This window comes from Vicia villosa, unplaced genomic scaffold (genome assembly GCF_029867415.1).
Source record: "Vicia villosa cultivar HV-30 ecotype Madison, WI unplaced genomic scaffold, Vvil1.0 ctg.001349F_1_1, whole genome shotgun sequence".
NCBI lineage: Eukaryota > Viridiplantae > Streptophyta > Magnoliopsida > Fabales > Fabaceae > Vicia > Vicia villosa.
The window spans coordinates 398,423-416,629 of record NW_026705586.1 but is presented as its reverse complement, the minus strand read 5'-3'; the positions used below and the strand labels follow the sequence as shown (position 1 = coordinate 416,629).

Here is an 18,207-nt window from a genome sequence, read left to right as displayed (position 1 = left end):
TGACAGGAGCAGAGTGATGTTATTGGTGGGGTACCACAGTACAGGTGCATACAAGCTCTATTGTCCAGAGACTAACAAAGTTGAAGTCATCAGAGATGTCATTTCGAAAGAATCAGAAGTTTGGGATTGGAGAGAGTCTCAACCAACTTCTGATGTAGAGATAACTTTTGAAGAAGAGTTAGAGTCAGAAGATGAAGAATCTTCTGAAGATGAGTCAGATGGTGAATCTGATTCTGATCCAGATTTTGATCCAGAATCTGATGATGATCCAGAGTCTGGTGGTAGTCATGATTCTGGAAGGGATGACTCTAGAGGCGATGACTCTGGAGGTGGTGACTCTTGAGTAGGTGACTCTGAAGTAGCTCAAAGGCCACAAAGAGTCAGAACTATACCTAGAAGGTTTGCAGATTTTGACATGTTGTAAGACACGGAAGTTGACTCAGAGGGAGATGTCATTCAGTGTGCCATGTTAGTAGACTCTGAACCAGTGGGTATTGAAGAAGCGCTCAAGAAGAAATTCTGGCTAAATGCCATGAAAGAAGAACTTGAGGCTATAGAAAGAAACAAGACTTGGAAGCTGACAGAACTTCCAAAGAAGAAGAAAGCCATCAGCGTCAGATGGGTTTTCAAAGTAAAGCTGAAGCCAGATGGATCAATTGGTAAGCACAAAGCAAGGCTAGTGGCTAGAGGTTTTCTTCAGAAACCTGGACTAGATTACTTTGAGGTATTTGCACCTGTAGCTAGACATGAAACAATCAGACTGGTGATTGCGTTGGCTGCAAATAGGAATTGGTCCTTGATGCATCTGGATGTAAAGTCTGCATTTCTGAACGGTCCATTACAAGAGGAGGTATACGTGTCACAACCCCCTGGCTTTGTGAAAAAGAATCAGGAAGGGATGGTGTACAAATTACACAAATCTCTGTATGGATTAAAGCAAGCACCCAGAGCTTGGAATTTGAAAATGGATTCATTTTTCAAGAAGCAAGGGTTTCAGAAGTGTGAGATGGAATATGGAGTTTATGTGCAACATTCTGGAAGCAATATGATTCTGTTGTGTCTTTATGTTGATGACATATTGCTTACAGGGAGTTGTCTAGAAGATCTGATGAAGTTCAAGAAGGTGTTGATGAATGAGTTTGAGATTACAGACCTTGGAAAAATGTCATATTTTCTAGGGATGGAGATTCTGTACTCAGGAGATGGTACATCAGCTGAAGTATGAGTTAGAACTTCTGAAGATGTTCAAGCTGGAGAATTGCAAAGCTGCTATTACACCGTCACAAACGAATCAGAAATTGGACTCTGACTCTGAAGGTGAAGATGTTGATGCTACTATCTTCAAACAGCTGGTGGGTTCTCTGAGGTATTTGTGTAATACCAGGCCGGATATATGCTATGCAGTTGGATTGGTTAGTAGGTTCATGAGTAAACCTAAGTGGTCCCATTATCAAGCTATTGTCGGAATCTTGAGATATATCAAGGGAACTCTGAAGCTTGGCATATTGTTTCCTTCTGGGAGAAAGGAAGAATCAGAGTTATTGAGTTACTCTAACTCTGATTGGTGTGGAGACAGAGTTGATAGAAGGAGTACCTCTGGATATTTGTTTATGTTTCTGGGAGGTCCTATTTCTTGGAGTTCCAAGAAGCAAGCTGTTGTTGCTCTATCAACATGTGAAGCTGAGTACATTGCAGGCGTTGTAGCTGCATGTCAAGTTGTGTGGCTTCTGAACTTATTAGAAGATCTGAAGATTAAAGTGAAGAAGCCTCTGAAGTCGATGATTGATAACAAGTCTGCAACCAATCTTGCTAAGAATCCTGTGTTGCACGGAAAAAGCAAGCATATTGAGACTAAGTATCATTTCTTGAGAAGCCAAGTCCAGAATGGAACATTAGAAGTTGTGCACTGTAGCACCCAGAAGCAGTTGGCAGATGTTCTGACGAAGGCAACCAAGACGGATCAATTTCTTCTTTTAAGGGATGGAATTGGCGTTGTCATCTTTGATTGAAGAATATGAATTAAGGGATGGTATTGAAGAGTAATTCATATTCAGAAGATGAGCATCAGAAGTTCTGAGCATCAGAAGCTCTGATGTGGACTAATCTTCTGATGGTTACTCAGAAGATAGTGTTGACCAGAAGTTCTATCTTCTAGGTCCTGTTAGATTAGTTATTTAGTTAGTAAGGATACTTTAGTATTTCTTAGTATTGTACTGTTTGTACCTTAGACTTGTTCACTAAGTTTACTCTATTAGGGCTTATGTGGCAAATTTTCTTTTGTATAAATAGCCTTGTAGTAGCTATTATTAATATACAACACAATAATTATTCTCTCATTCCTTTTGCGCCATTATTCCTTTGTTTATTCTCTTTGTTATCATCTTTGATTCTTGTGCACCAACATACATCATCACCGCCTTCTACGTGCAGCAAGCATCATTGCCGACTCGCACCTCCAAGTTCCATCATCTGTTTCTTCATTGATTCACGAGATCTGTCAGTTTATTTCTCACCGATCGAAGTCGCTGAAAGATATTTTGAAGTTCATCTCTGGCTCGTTGAGTTTTTCTGTTCGCTTTTGAATCAAGAATTGCCAGGTAATCATTAAAACTTCTAAGCATTTTAGTTGGCTGCATTTTGTGTGCGAGACCTAAAGTCTTGTTGTTGAATTCGGTTTACAAGATATGATGCGTGTTTGGTTAGTTTAATCCGCGTGTTCGAGTTCTTTAGGGTATAAGGTGTTTTGATGTAAATATCTAGCACTTTCATGGAAGTTTAGAGAGGTTAAGGTTACAAAGAAAGGTTCTGTTAGAAGATAGAGGGATAATTAGTGAAAACGGGGGAGAGATTCGTGATCAGCGTAAAAATTCGAGGGGAACGATGCTGGTTTGATTGATTTCTAGGTGGTTGAAGGTGGCGCCGGTGGTGGACCTCGCCGGAGAAGACGACCGAAAAGTCTCTCCGGCGATGGCAATTTGTTTCATGGATTTCCTTCCGTCAAGCATACGTGGCGCTTTATTACTGTTTCCCATTATTTTGTGATTTTTGTCCTCTTGCATATGATTGGCGTGTGAGGTGTTTCCTCTTGATTGGCTGAGACTTATTGTTTTGTTTTATTCAATTTAAATGATATGTGACTAATTGATATATGTGTGTTAGATGTCACGTTTTTCTTTTTAATTCACACCATATAATATTAACCATAACCATAATGAAATAATGACATAGTTAACCGACCAGTCATAGTTAACGCCAATTTAGGACAAACCGAGACTGAAAAACTACTCACTGTCCTAAGAAAATACCCAACCGCTCTAGGATATAACATATCAGATCTGAAAGGAATAAGTCCTTCCCTCTGTATGCATCGCATTATGCTCGAAGAAGATTGTAAAACCTCTAGGGAGCATCAAAGACGAATAAATCCCATCATGAGCGATGTGGTTAAAAAGGAAATCTAAAAACTGTTAGAAGCCGGAATCATATATCCAATATCCGATAGTAAATGGGTTAGTCCTGTTCATGTCGTACCAAAGAAAGGAAGAGTTACTGTAATCACTAACGCAAAAGGCGAATCTGTAGCACAACGTACCCAAATTGGATGGAGAATGTGCATTGACTATAGGAAGCTAAACAAAGCCACCCGAAAGGATCATTTCCCTTTACCATTCATAGATCAAATGCTCGAACGTCTAGCTAAACATTCACATTTTTGTTATCTGGATGGATACTCCGGATTTTTCCAAATTCCTATCCACCCTGACGACCAAGAAAAGACCACGTTTACCTGTCCTTATGGTACGTTCGCTTATAGACGAATGCCTTTCGGACTTTGCAATGCACCCGCAACCTTCCAGAGATGCATGATGGCAATATTTGCCGATTTCCTGGATGGAATAATGGAGGTCTTTATGGACGACTTCTCTGTCTGTGGAGGAAGTTTTGAAACATGCTTAGAAAACCTTGAATTGGTACTCAAACGATGCGTAAGCGTTAACCTAGTCCTTAATTGGGAAAAATGCCATTTCATGGTTCGACAAGGAATCGTACTTGGACACATCGTATCCGATAGAGGGATCGAAGTGGATAAAGCTAAAATCGAAATCATCGAAAACCTTCAACCTCCCAAAACAGTTAGAGAAATAAGGAGTTTTCTAGGACACGCTGGTTTTTACCGACGTTTTATTAAGGATTTCTCTAAAATAACCAAGCCCTTAACAAAATTACTGATGAAAGATGTCGAATTCATTTTTGACGATAAATGCACTGAAGCATTCCGAACGCTTAAACAAGCATTAATCTCTACGCCGATTATGCAACCTCCCGACTGGAGTGAGCCTTTCGAAATAATGTGCGACGCAAGCGATTATGCTGTAGGAGCCGTTCTAGGGCAAAGAAAAGATAAGAAACTACATGTCATATATTATGCGAGTAGAACCCTAGACGAAGCTCAAATGAATTACGCCACGACAGAAAAAGAACTATTAGTTGTCGTATTCGCGTTAGATAAGTTCCGTTCCTACTTGGTAGGAGCCAAAATAATCATATACACTAACCACGCCGCTATTAGGTACCTCTTAACCAAGAAAGACGCCAAACCTAGATTGTTAAGATGGATCCTTTTATTACAAGAATTCGACTTAGAAATTAAAGATAAAAAGGGAACTGAAAATGTCGTAGCAGATCACCTATCTCGACTCGAAAATCTGAAAGTCGAACAAGTACCAAACGATGATGATTTCCCTTACGAAAGACTCATCGCTCAGTTGGAAGCTAACGAATTAGAACCATACCATCCAACCACCGAATCCAACAACTTCGCAGAAGTAGCTTTAGCCCGCTCTGCCACACCTTGGTATGCAGACTTCGTAAATTACCTAGCTGCTGGTGTACTTCCTCCTGATCTAAGTTACCAACAGAAGAAGAAATTCTTCCATGACCTAAAACATTACTATTGGGATGACCCCCTCCTTTTCAAAAGAGGCCCCGTTAGAATCTTTAGACGTTGTGTACCCGAGGAAGAAATAGGAAGTATAATAACACATTGTCATTCAGCACCATGTGGAGGACACCATAGCACATCTAGAACCTGCGCCAAAATCCTCCAATCTGGACTCTTCTGGCCCAACCTATGGAAAGACGTTTACTTTGTCGTATTAAATTGTGATAGATGCCAACGAACCAGAAATATCTCGAGACGTGACGATATGCCTCAAAAGGGCATTCTAGAAGTAGATATATTTGACGTCTGGGGAATAGACTTTATGGGTCCGTTTCCATCATCATTCGGAAATAAATATATACTCGTAGCTGTCGATTACGTTTCGAAATGGATAGAAGCTATCGTTTCTCCTACAAACGACACGCGAGTAGTGATCAAGCTTTTCAAAAACGTTATCTTTCCCATGTTTGGTGTGCCAAGACTGGTAATTAGCGATGGTGGGTCTCATTTCATTTCAAGAATCCTTGAAAAACTCCTTCGAAAATATGGAGTAAATCATCGAATAGCTACACCATACCATCCACAAACAAGTGGACAAGTAGAACTATCTAACCGCGAAATAAAGCAAATATTGGAGAAAACTGTTGCTATATCTAGAAAGGATTGGTCATCCAAGTTAAATGAAGCTTTATGGGCTTATAGAACAGCTTTCAAAACTCCAATTGGAACCACCCCATTCAAACTCGTTTATGGAAAATCATGCCACGTTCCGGTAGAATTAGAACATAAAGCCTATTGGGCCATTAAGAATTTAAATTTAAACTACACTACTGCTGGTGAAAAACGACTTCTAGACATAAACGAATTAGACGAACTTAGACAAGACGTTTACGAAAACGCCAAGATCTATAAAGAAAGAACGAAAAAATGGCATGACAAGCGTATATCTAGGAAAAATTTTAGAATAGGCGATAAAGTACTTTTACTTAATTCTAGACTAAAATTATTTCCTGGAAAGTTACGATCTAGATGGTCTGGTCCTTTCGAAATTACTAACATATTTCCGAGCGGAGCGATAGAAATCAAAGGAGAAACCGTCAAACCTTTTATCGTAAATGGGCAACGTCTTAAGTATTACCATCATCTCGAACACGATGAAAACATTCAAATTTTTAAACTTGACGAGCTGCCCGCTCATTCCGAAAAGTGATCTTTATTTTAAATCGTCGAGCTTACGACATAAAACAAAGCGCTTGGTGGGAGACAACCCACAGTTTTTCTTTTTTTATTTTTATTTTTTATTTAAAATATTCTATTCTATTTTTGAATTATTTTAATTTTCCCATTTTTTTGTTTTTCTGTTTTTTTTCCTATATCTTATAATAATTACTATAATTATAACCGCTATTTTAAATCGTAAAAATCTCTCCTTTTTATAATTATAATTATTATTATAACTTGTTACACTTTTAATTTTATTTTTCTCTTTATTTTTCCTTTTAAAACAACACTAGCCTAGTTCTAACTTAATTTTCATATTTTCAACTTATAGGCTCACTTAACTACTAACTCATCAAGATGCAAGAAGTTGACAATATGGAAGTTGTGTTCCGTGGTAGAGGACAAGAAGCGAGATATGCTAAGCTAGCTGAAAGGCAAATGGATTTGACTCGCTATCCTCACCACCCGACTATGGAAAGGTTAGGTATCGCAGAAAGCGTCATGCACTTGCTGAACCAAATCGGTTGGACCGGTTCTCACCTGTTCCGCAAGTTTAATACTTACCGAAAGCTCACTCTGGATTTCCTGAGCTCTTTGACTTATCTGCCTAACTGTGGAAAAGGATTGAGGAAAGGAGTTATCCTTTTTCGACTCTTTGGATTAGAATATCAGTTTTGCATCCGAGATTTTGCTGAAATGTTAGAAATCCCTCATGGATCAGATGCATACGCCACAGTCCCTGAAGAAAGTCTTGCCTACTGGGAGTTGGAAAGATTTTGGGGTAAGATCACTGGTAACAATAACCCTGAAGAGAACGAGTTTCAATCCGAGAACATTCATAACCCTGCTTTCAGATACTTGCAAAAGATCATTGCTCACTACATCTTCGGTAAACCCGATAATGTCACTGAAGTTTCTAGAGAAGAGTTGTTCATCATGTTCTGCACCTCTCAGAATCATCCGGTCAACGCCATCGCATTTATGCTAACAAACTTCGAGCGCATCATGCAAGACGAAGTTTCACCTATTCTGATCGGCGGATTTGTCACTATGATTGCAAATGCTATAGGTCTGAGAACACCACTACTTAGATTGACACCTTTTGGTTCCTACAACTCTATGAACATTCGTTTTTGCTTTAATCGAGGTATCATTGGTAACCTTGGACCTGATCAGTTTGATTTACTCATTGATAATAAAGTACTAGATCAGTTCACCTTACCGAATCCGAGGACGAGTGTGCACAACCCTGCTAACTGGCTTTACTATGATCAAATCCCTAAAAGAGAATCATCTCCAGAAACACCACAAGCTTATGAACATTTAGATGATGACATGTATGTAGCAGAACAAAATTCTGACCCTAACACTCCTCCTGGATACTATGGAAATGGACATATACCCGTAGATTATCTTGAACCTGAATACGAACCTATGCCTGAGGATGATCATGTGCCTGAATATGAGCCTCTACCTGAAGATGAACCCATTCCTGAGTATGAGCCTGAGACTCCTACTGGTTCACAAGAAATTCAATCTGAAGACATGACTGACGTCGAGCTTGAACAACAACAACCTGCTGCATCCGCTGAATCAGTGGCCCTAAGAAATGCTCCTCCGAGGATCGAGCCTGCTCCTAATCAGAACACGCATGGGCAAGCCATCGATGCACTGCAACACGAAGTACAACATATGCGCAACGAGCTACACACTCTGCAAATGCACTTCTTCGACTTCATCGACACCGTCAATGCTCAATTCGACGAAGTCTTCAAACACATTTATTCTAATGTGCACAACAACAGACGTGGCTAGATGTTAACCTTTAGGATATTAGATTTTATTTCTAGTTTTAGCAATTTCCAATTCCTAGTTTAGAACTTAATTTTCTGCATTTTTACATTCTGTTTCTATCAACCTTCAGTACCAGTTTTAATTCGAAATGCATTATTTTATTCATTACTGCTACTGTGTTATATTATTCTGCTGTCTGATTGCTATATATTTATGAATGCATATAACTCACTCAGTCTGGTATTTTGCTGTTTATAGTAACATCACATGTCACATCTGTGCTATTCTCATAATTTTGTATCTGTCAGCACGTGACTACAGCACCACATGCGAAATAGGCATGTCCCTAGGCTAGGAGACGCACGACTCCACCTCTGTAGGACCACCCTTCTGCTTGTGAAAGACAGGAGACGCCCATCTCCATACCCTGTCCCCCTGCAGACTGCAGCCTGAGACGCGTGTCTCCCAAGGGTAGCAGGCTGCATGCTTCGTTTGACCACGCAGACCATAATTCTCCCTCTTTGAATTTTGAATTTTGAATTTCAAAATTCATCATTCAATACTCTTCCTTCTCCCCATAATTTCTTCCATTTAAACACCATCAACCACATTCATCCTCCATCATCACCTCTTTAACTCTACATCATTTCCCATTTCTCCATTCCATTCAAACTTCAAACACCACCATAACTTCATTTCAATTCTATATTTACTCCACCATTTTCAAACCTCACTATAAAACCACACCACCACCACTCTTTTTATTCACAACCTCCAAACCATTTTCTACTCTTCTACTCTCCACACTATCCTTTTTTTCCAAACATATCATGCCTCCACGTTCAGTCATCCGAAGTGTGCGTCCTGATAGGCCACCTCCCGACCTTTCACATATTATCTTTCGAGAGGAAGACGACAATGCTCAAAGAACCAAATACCTCGCTTTCTATGAACGTTCGGTTGTCCCCACGAAATTCGTGAACATCGAATGTCTAGAAACTCTGGGTCTCATAGATGGTGTCACCCGTTTGCTCACAAAATCTAGCTTACATCATCTCTGTACCGAACCTGTACCCACTTATGAGATGCTCGTCTTAGAGTTCTTAAGCTCTTTCCATTACGGCACTCCTTCTGATCAACCACTTTTAACCGGTAACATCCAATTTCGGATGTTTAACCGTGAATTTATTCTGGACCAAGAAGCAGTTGCTACGTATTTGCATTTTAATAATGCACCAAATGCTCACCGCACAATCTTTCAAGAACTCAATGGCCGACCTTAGGAGGAACTCGCTTTCGAATTTTGGTTTAATCTGACTGGCGAAGTTCCTATCGGCTGGAGGACCCTTCACGCTTCTCATATTCAAAACCCCGCTATACGTTATTTTCAACGTGTTTTGGGGCACACTATTTTTGCAAGATCCAACAACCACAAGGTAAACCAAAATGAATTATTTTTCTTATACTGTGCGCTTAATAATATCTGTTTCAATGCCGCACCTTTTATGCTCCAACACATCCAAGGCTGCATCAACGCCCCCGCTACAAACCCCTTCCTGTTTGGCGGCATTATTACCTCCTTGGCTTGTGCCTTAGGTCTCGGTAATGACCTCATCTCCCTCTCTCATCTTATGATGCCTGCTCAATCCCTCAATCTCACTTACTGCCGCGACTCTCACTTGGTTTCACCCCGTCATGACGGCCACTACACTCTGGTCGTCAACAAAGTTCTAATTCCATATGTCATCCTGCCATGCCCAGAGCAAATCAACATCCGTTACGTTCAGCGTTGGAGGCTTATTAATGAAAATCCTCAAGAAAACCAACCTGAACATCATAATGAGCCAGTAGATGCAGTGGAACAAGAGTTCAACCAAGCACAAGCTGATGTCAACGAACCTCCTCAAAACAACCCTCCGCCTATTACTCTTGATGCCATGTATGCTGCAATTCAACGCCAAGACCAACTCTTTCAAGCTATGCAGACAAATCAAAACGAAACACTAAGGCTTATTCGAGAGATGCAACAAGAGCACCGTGACTACGCTATTAGGAACGAAGGCCAATACACCGAAATTGCTACACAATTGCATGATCTTAACATTCGTGTAAATGGCTCTCCTACTGATAGACGTTGCCGTGTTCGTACAAGAGGCGCAAGCAGTTCCCGCAACCGCAACAATGAGGAGTTGTTCACATGCATTGAGGACACTGCATCATCTAAGTCTGGGGGAGTCGTATTACTTGCTTTATTATTATTTTCTTTTATTTTATTTCCTTTCCTTGTAATGTTTCTTTTCAAATTCAATAAAGCATATTTATGGAATTTCTAGTCTTATATGTATAATTCCGTGGCTATTACAATCTCTTCCATTTTCTTGAGCCATAACAAATTTTTTTTACTCCAAATCGATAAACGCATAACCCCACGCGTTCGAGAAGTACGAAGCTACTCAAATACTTAACACATAGAAATCACAATAAAGATTCAAGACAATACCCTTATTGTCCCGACGCTCTAAAACCCCCAAGTGTGCGTAACCAATTTGAATACCCTTTATACCAAAACCATCGACTTTAATTTTTGAAGTAACCCTTATTAGTTTATTCTAGCAGTCGGCACCGTCTTTGACACCAACTACGCAGAGAGTCGATGAATATAAGTGTATGATCCTTATAATTATAATTATGTGTTTAAACGCTAATAGAAATGTGCCTACTAAGTAAGATGATCCTCACAAGATCATTTAACCTAACGGTCACAAATCTCAAATACAAAGAATTTAAAAACTCATTGTTGATTGGTTCAGAAGTTACCTGGTACTGAACTTGGTAGGAAGGACTATTGTCCGATTCCCCACAATCTACAAATGAGCGCTAAGGAGTATACCACATAAATGTGCCAGAGCTCCATAAGAAGGATCATAGTCACTAACCGGCTACTCTGCTATGTGCGTATCAAGATAATGGGCTTAATGTGATTGCGCGCGAATGAAAAGGGTAAAACAAGATGATGAGTCAAGGTCAAGCTATAATGGCATGATTCGGATTGGTATGCACGCTGGGAGTTGTCTAGTGTCGCTACTGTAAGTTTATTGCTAAGATCTAACGCTTAATTTTCAAACAAAAACACTCTGTAGCTGAGTATGACCGAACGACGTGGTGGAAGTGCATTTCATTTCATTGTCCTCCTGTTTTTATCTTATTATTTGCTTGAGGACAAGCAAAGGTTCAAGTCTGGGGGAATTAGATAACACGATTTTATATCATATATTTAGCCTGAAATCCATGAATATTTATACCATTTTCCGTTTATTATATTGTTTTATTATGATATTATGCGAGTATTTGTTTTGTTTCAGGTTTTATACTCTTATTGGGATTATTTGTGAAAAGGAGAAGAAACGGAGCTAAAATGACTATTATTTGTACCTAAAAGATGGAAAAGGGGTGCTGAAGCAAGAAAGGGGTGTTTAGAAAGCCCAAATGTGCAAAGCGCTGACCTAGCCCACGAAGGAATCAATTGTGCGTGGCCCAAATCATCCCAGCACGTGGAGACGCACGTCTCCAACGTTCTTCTGCCACGTCACCAAGAGGAGACGCTCGTCTCCAACTGCTCCTGGATTTTCTCCACTTGAGACGCACGACTCAAGTCGTTCAAAGACGTCTCCCCAAAAAGTGGAGACGCACGTCTCCAAGCTACAGTCAGAGAAACTCCTCTTTTCACGCGTTTCAACTGCAAAAGCTCTCCTATAAATAGAGGCTGCTACTTCACTTCAAACGGTCTGATTTTCTGCTAACGAAGTGCTGCCGAAATTACTCCGCGACCATAATTTTCTTTCCCGCTTTTAATTAAACCGCTTTATTTTTCTCACAGCAATTTCCATATCGGAGGTTGTTGTGAACCTTTTATAAATCTAGCCTTACGTTAGATTTATCCTTTTATTCCTTGTTTTAAATTTCTGCCTTTAATTTCCGAAGAACGATCCAGCCAACCTGTGGTGGGAGTTCGATACTTCAAGATTCAATTCAAGTCAGATTTATTTTATTTCAGGTTTATCATTTACCGCTTTATTTATTATTGTTATTGCATGATATATTGTATGCCATTTAACATGCCTTTTATTATAAACTAAATCAATTTATGCATGCTTAACCGTATTAATATGTCTGGCTAATTAACTAAGATGTCGGTATGTAAAGTAAGTTAACCGTGGGATCCGAAATAAATTGGCTTAATTTTATTTTATTAAATATCACTTGTTTTTGGTTTGTATGTCTAATTTAATTAGTAAGTCTTAAAACCAATAGAGCGAAAGTTTGAGGGGTTAAGACGGTCAAAGGTTAAAATCAATAGAGCGAAAGTTTTGAGATCTTTAACTGGATAGTAGACATAGGACATTAGTTTTAAGGATGGCGAAAGCGTATTAAAACTAATTAGAACTTATTTATTTTCAAAAAATGTTTTTACACCCGCACGGGATGGCGAAAGCGTACGTTAGGGATATTAGCATGTTCCGAGTCAACAGAGCGAAAGTTTGAGATTAGGAGATTTAAATAGATAACAACTTCATAAAACAAGCATTTTATTAATTACGTTGTTTCCAAAAAGCTTTTCTAAAATCTAATGGGATGGCGAAAGCGTACATTACGAGTTAGGACAGTAGTCTAAATCAACAGAGCGAAAGTTTGAGAGGAGGACTTTTAATCAATTGAATTAATAAAGATTTTTAGTCGAATTAATACGTTAGCCAATGGACCTTCGGATTACCTAAAGTTAAACGAAATACATACTGATATCTGTCTATTATTATATTTCTTAGAATTCACAATCACTTCCCCTTAGAAACAATCAAAATATTAGTAGCCTTAGCTTTACATAGTAACCTTAGATAACGGTAGATCGATTCATAGTCCCTGTGGATTCGATATCTTTTAAAACTACACGACACGACTGTGCACTTGCAGTCATCAGATTAATAGACACGTCAAGTCGCGATCAAGTTTTTGGCGCCGTTGCCGGGGACAATTTAACTCGATATCGTAACTCACTGTTACACCGTAGAGACTAGGGCAATTCTTTCCTTTCTTTTTGAACGATTGTATGACAAATACTCGTTCACAAGGAGGAGGTTTAATACAACGAATTAACGAGATCGAACGTTTCATTAACGTCAAACGTCGAGCTCGCAATCTTCCCGAAGTAGCACCAATTCCGATTAATCAGGAATTGATCTTTACTGATCAAATCAATCAAATTACCCCGAAGTTAGAGATGGCTGCTATTCGTCCTCTTAGAGACTACGCCGCTCCTTCACGCGCTGAACTGCACTCAAGTATCGCACCACCTGCGATCGAGGCAAACAATTTCGAACTGAAACCTTCGTTGGTACAAGCTGTTCAACAGAACCAATTCTCTGGAAGCCCTACAGATGACCCCAACCTCCATTTATTTGTGTTCGTGCAATATGCCGACACTGTCAAAGCTAACAACATTAGTTCCGAAGCTATTCGATTACGCCTCTTTCCTTTCTCCTTGAGAGATAGAGATAGAGCGTGGCTTCAATCACTACCTTCTAATTCCATAACTACAAGGGACGATTTGAAGAGAGTATTCCTAGCTAGATATTTTCCGCCTAGCAAAACCGCTATGCTAAGAGGTCAAATCAACGAATTTACCCAGAAAGATAACGAATCACTCTTCGAAGCTTGGGAACGATACATGGACATGCTTAGATTATGCCCTCATCATGGACTCGAACCATGGCTGATCATCCATACTTTTTATGGTGGTCTCCTTTATAACACTAAAATGACTATAGATGCCGCTGCTGGTGGAGCATTAATGGACAAACCCCATGATGAAGCATACAACCTCATAGAGAACATGGCACAAAACCATTACCAATGGGGTGGAGAACGAGCCGCTCTAGAGAAAACCCAAACCAAAGGAGGAATGTACGAAGTAAGTGGTATAGACCGCGTTAACGCTAAAGTATACGCTTTAACTCAAAAGATCGAAAACTTAACCATCACTCCTTCAGCCACCGCTGCTGCTGTAGCACCTAACTGCGAGATTTGTGGATTGACTTGACACGTAGTTGCCGAATGTCAACTCTTGACTGGTGTCCCATCTGATCAAGTAAACTATGCTCAAGGAAACCCTTATTCTAACACGTACAACCCTGGATGGAAGAACCATCCAAACTTTTCATATAAGAACAACAATGCGTTGTACGCGCCTGGACAAGCACCTGCTGTCCCACCTGGCTATCAAAAAGCGCCTGTAGCTGCTCAAAACGCCCCTAGGAAGTCGAACCTAGAAATCATGATGGAAAAGTTTATAGCTTCCCAACAACAAACCAACAAGGACTTCCTAAATCAAAACATCCACAATAGTGAGCAACTAAAACAATTATCGAACAAAGTAGATGCCTTAGCTACGCATAACAAAATGTTAGAAACTCAAATTTCACAAGTAGCTCAACAAAAAGCACCTACTGCTGCCCCTGCTGGCACGTTTCCTACTCAACCACAACCTAATCCTAAAGGACATGCGAACGCGATAACACTACGAAGTGGAATGAACTACGATGGACCTATAAATCCTAGAACTCAGAACGCACCCATGTCACAACAAGAGCCAAAGGAAACCAAAAAGACATCAACTGATGATCAAACTGCTAAGACCAATGAGAACAACACCGAAGTGGAACCTGAAAAAGAAAAACCTTACGTTCCACCACCACCTTATAAGCCACCAATTCCTTATCCTCAGAGATTAGCTAAATCCAAAACCGAAGCGCAATTTAAAAAATTTGTAGAACTTCTAAAACAATTAAACATAACCATACCTTTCACAGAAGCTATAACTGAAATGCCTTCGTACGCTAAATTCCTGAAAGAAATTCTATCAAACAAAAAGAAACTCGAGGATAACGAAACTGTAACACTTACCGCTGAATGTAGCACTATCATCCAAAATAACATGCCTCCCAAACTAAAAGATCCTGGTAGTTTCTCCATACCCTGCGTAATAGGAAAAACTATTATAGAAAAAGCCTTGTGCGACTTAGGAGCCAGTGTTAGTTTGATGCCTCTTTCAACCTGTAAGAAACTAAATCTGGGTGAGCTTAAGGCAACGAGAATGTCTCTTCAACTAGCTGACCGTTCAGTTAAATACCCTATAGGAATGTTAGAAAATATTCTTGTGCGTGCAGGCCAATTCTACATCCCAACTGACTTCATCATAATGGACATCCAAGAAGATTCTAACATCCCGATCATATTAGGAAGACCATTCTTAGCAACTGCTGGTGCAATTATAGACGTTAAACGAGGAAAGCTTACTTTCGAAGTAGGAGAAGAGAAAATTGAATTCATTCTTTCCCAATTCCTAAAAGCACCTTCTATAATTGACACATGCTGCTCTGCCGACATAATCGACGAGAGTGTAGATGAAATAAAATCCGAACCACATAAGGAAACCGAGATCCTAAGAATTCCTATACCGCCTATTTTTGAAGATGACAACTGGCGTGGGGAATATCAAGATAACCGCTTGAGTGAATGTTTGGCATTAACTCTTGATCCTATACCTGGGCCTAAGAAACCTGCTATAGAACTTAAAACACTACCTACCGACCTTAGGTACGAATTCCTAGACGAAGAACTTAACCGACCAGTCATAGTTAACGCCAATTTAGGACAAACCGAGACTGAAAAACTACTCACTGTCCTAAGAAAATACCCAACCGCTCTAGGATATAACATATCAGATTTGAAAGGAATAAGTCCTTCCCTCTGTATGCATCGCATTATGCTCGAAGAAGATTGTAAAACCTCTAGGGAGCATCAAAGACGAATAAACCCCATCATGAGCGATGTGGTTAAAAAGGAAATCCAAAAACTGTTAGAAGCCGGAATCATATATCCAATATCCGATAGTAAATGGGTTAGTCCTGTTCATGTCGTACCAAAGAAAGGAGGAGTTACTGTAATCACTAACGCAAAAGGCGAATCTGTAGCACAACGTACCTAAACTGGATGGAGAATGTGCATTGACTATAGGAAGCTAAACAAAGCCACCCAAAAGGATCATTTCCCTTTACCATTCATAGATCAAATGCTCGAACGTCTAGCTAAACACTCACATTTTTGTTATCTGGATGGATACTCCGGATTCTTCCAAATTCCTATCCACCCTGACGACCAAGAAAAGACCACGTTTACCTGTCCTTATGGTACGTTCGCTTATAGACGAATGCCTTTCGGACTTTGCAATGCACCCGCAACCTTCCAGAGATGCATGATGGCAATATTTGCCGATTTCCTAGATGGAATAATGGAGGTCTTTATGGACGACTTCTCTGTCTGTGGAGGAAGTTTTGAAACATGCTTAGAAAACCTTGAATTGGTACTCAAACGATGCGTAAGCGTTAACCTAGTCCTTAATTGGGAAAAATGCCATTTCATGGTTCGACAAGGAATCGTACTTGGACACATCGTATCCGATAGAGGGATCGAAGTGGATAAAGCTAAAATCGAAATCATCGAAAACCTTCAACCTCCCAAAACAGTTAGAGAAATAAGGAGTTTTCTAGGACACGTTGGTTTTTACCGACGTTTTATTAAGGATTTCTCTAAAATAACCAAGCCCTTAACAGAATTACTGATGAAAGATGCCGAATTCATTTTTGACGATAAATGCACTGAAGCATTCCGAACGCTTAAACAAGCATTAATCTCTGCGCCGATTATGCAACCTCCCGACTGGAGTGAGCCTTTCGAAATAATGTGCGACGCAAGCGATTATGCTGTAGGAGCCGTTCTAGGGCAAAGAAAAGATAAGAAACTACATGTCATATATTATGCGAGTAGAACCCTAGACGAAGCTCAAATGAATTACACCACGACAGAAAAAGAACTATTAGCTGTCGTATTCGCGTTAGATAAGTTCTGTTCCTACTTGGTAGGAGCCAAAATAATCATATACACTGACCACGCCGCTATTAGGTACCTCTTAACCAAGAAAGACGCCTAACCTAAATTGTTAAGATGGATCCTTTTATTACAAAAATTCAACTTAGAAATTAAATATAAAAAGGGAACTGAAAATGTCGTAGCAGATTACCTATCTCGACTCGAAAATTTGAAACCCGAACAAGTACCAAACGATGATGATTTCCCTTACGAAAGACTCATCGCTCAGTTTGAAGCTAACGAATTAGAACCATACCATCCAACCACCGAATCCAACAACTTCGCAGAAGTAGCTTTAGCCCGCTCTGCCACACCTTGGTATGCAGACTTCGTAAATTACCTAGCTGCTGGTGTACTTCCTCCCGATCTAAGTTACCAACAGAAGAAGAAATTCTTCCATGACCTAAAACATTACTATTGGGATGACCCCCTCCTTTTCAAAAGAGGCCCCGATAGAATCTTTAGACATTGTGTACCCGAGGAAGAAATAGGAACTATAATAACACATTGTCATTCAGCACCATGTGGAGGACACCATAGCACATCTAGAACCTGCGCCAAAATCCTCCAATCTGGACTCTTTTGGCCCAACCTATGGAAAGACGTTTACTTTGTCGTATTAAATTGTGATAGATGCCAACGAACCGGAAATATCTCGAGACGTGACGAAATGCCTCAAAAGGGCATCCTAGAAGTAGAAATATTTGACGTCTGGGGAATAGACTTTATGGGTCCGTTTCCATCATCATTCGGAAATAAATATATACTCGTAGCTGTCGATTACGTTTCGAAATGGATAGAAGCTATCGCTTCTCCTACAAACGACACTCGAGTAGTGATCAAGCTTTTCAAAAACGTTATCTTTCCCAGGTTTGGTGTGCCAAGACTGGTAATTAGCGATGGTGGGTCTCATTTCATTTAAAGAATCCTTGAAAAACTCCTTCGAAAATATGGAGTAAATCATCGAATAGCTACACCATACCATCCATAAACAAGCAGACAAGTAGAAGTATCTAACCGCGAAATAAAGCAAATATTGGAGAAAACTGTTGCTATATCTAGAAAGGATTGGTCATCCAAGTTAAATGAAGCTTTATGGGCTTATAGAACAGCTTTCAAAACTCCAATTGGAACCACCCCATTCAAACTCGTTTATGGAAAATCATGCCACCTTCCGGTAGAATTAGAACATAAAGCCTATTGGGCCATTAAGAATTTAAATTTAAACTACACTACTGCTGGTGAAAAATGACTTCTAAACATAAACA

At 39.8% G+C, this 18,207-nt stretch overlaps 1 non-coding gene across 1 annotated transcript; it reads right to left on the bottom strand.

Annotated features, from left to right (window-relative positions):
- Window positions 1-13,607: 13,607 nt before the first annotated feature.
- On the bottom strand, window positions 13,608-13,714 carry LOC131634785 (small nucleolar RNA R71). Its single transcript, XR_009293671.1, has one exon. It is a non-coding gene; the product is annotated as a small nucleolar RNA R71 (small nucleolar RNA).
- Window positions 13,715-18,207: the final 4,493 nt, after the last annotated feature.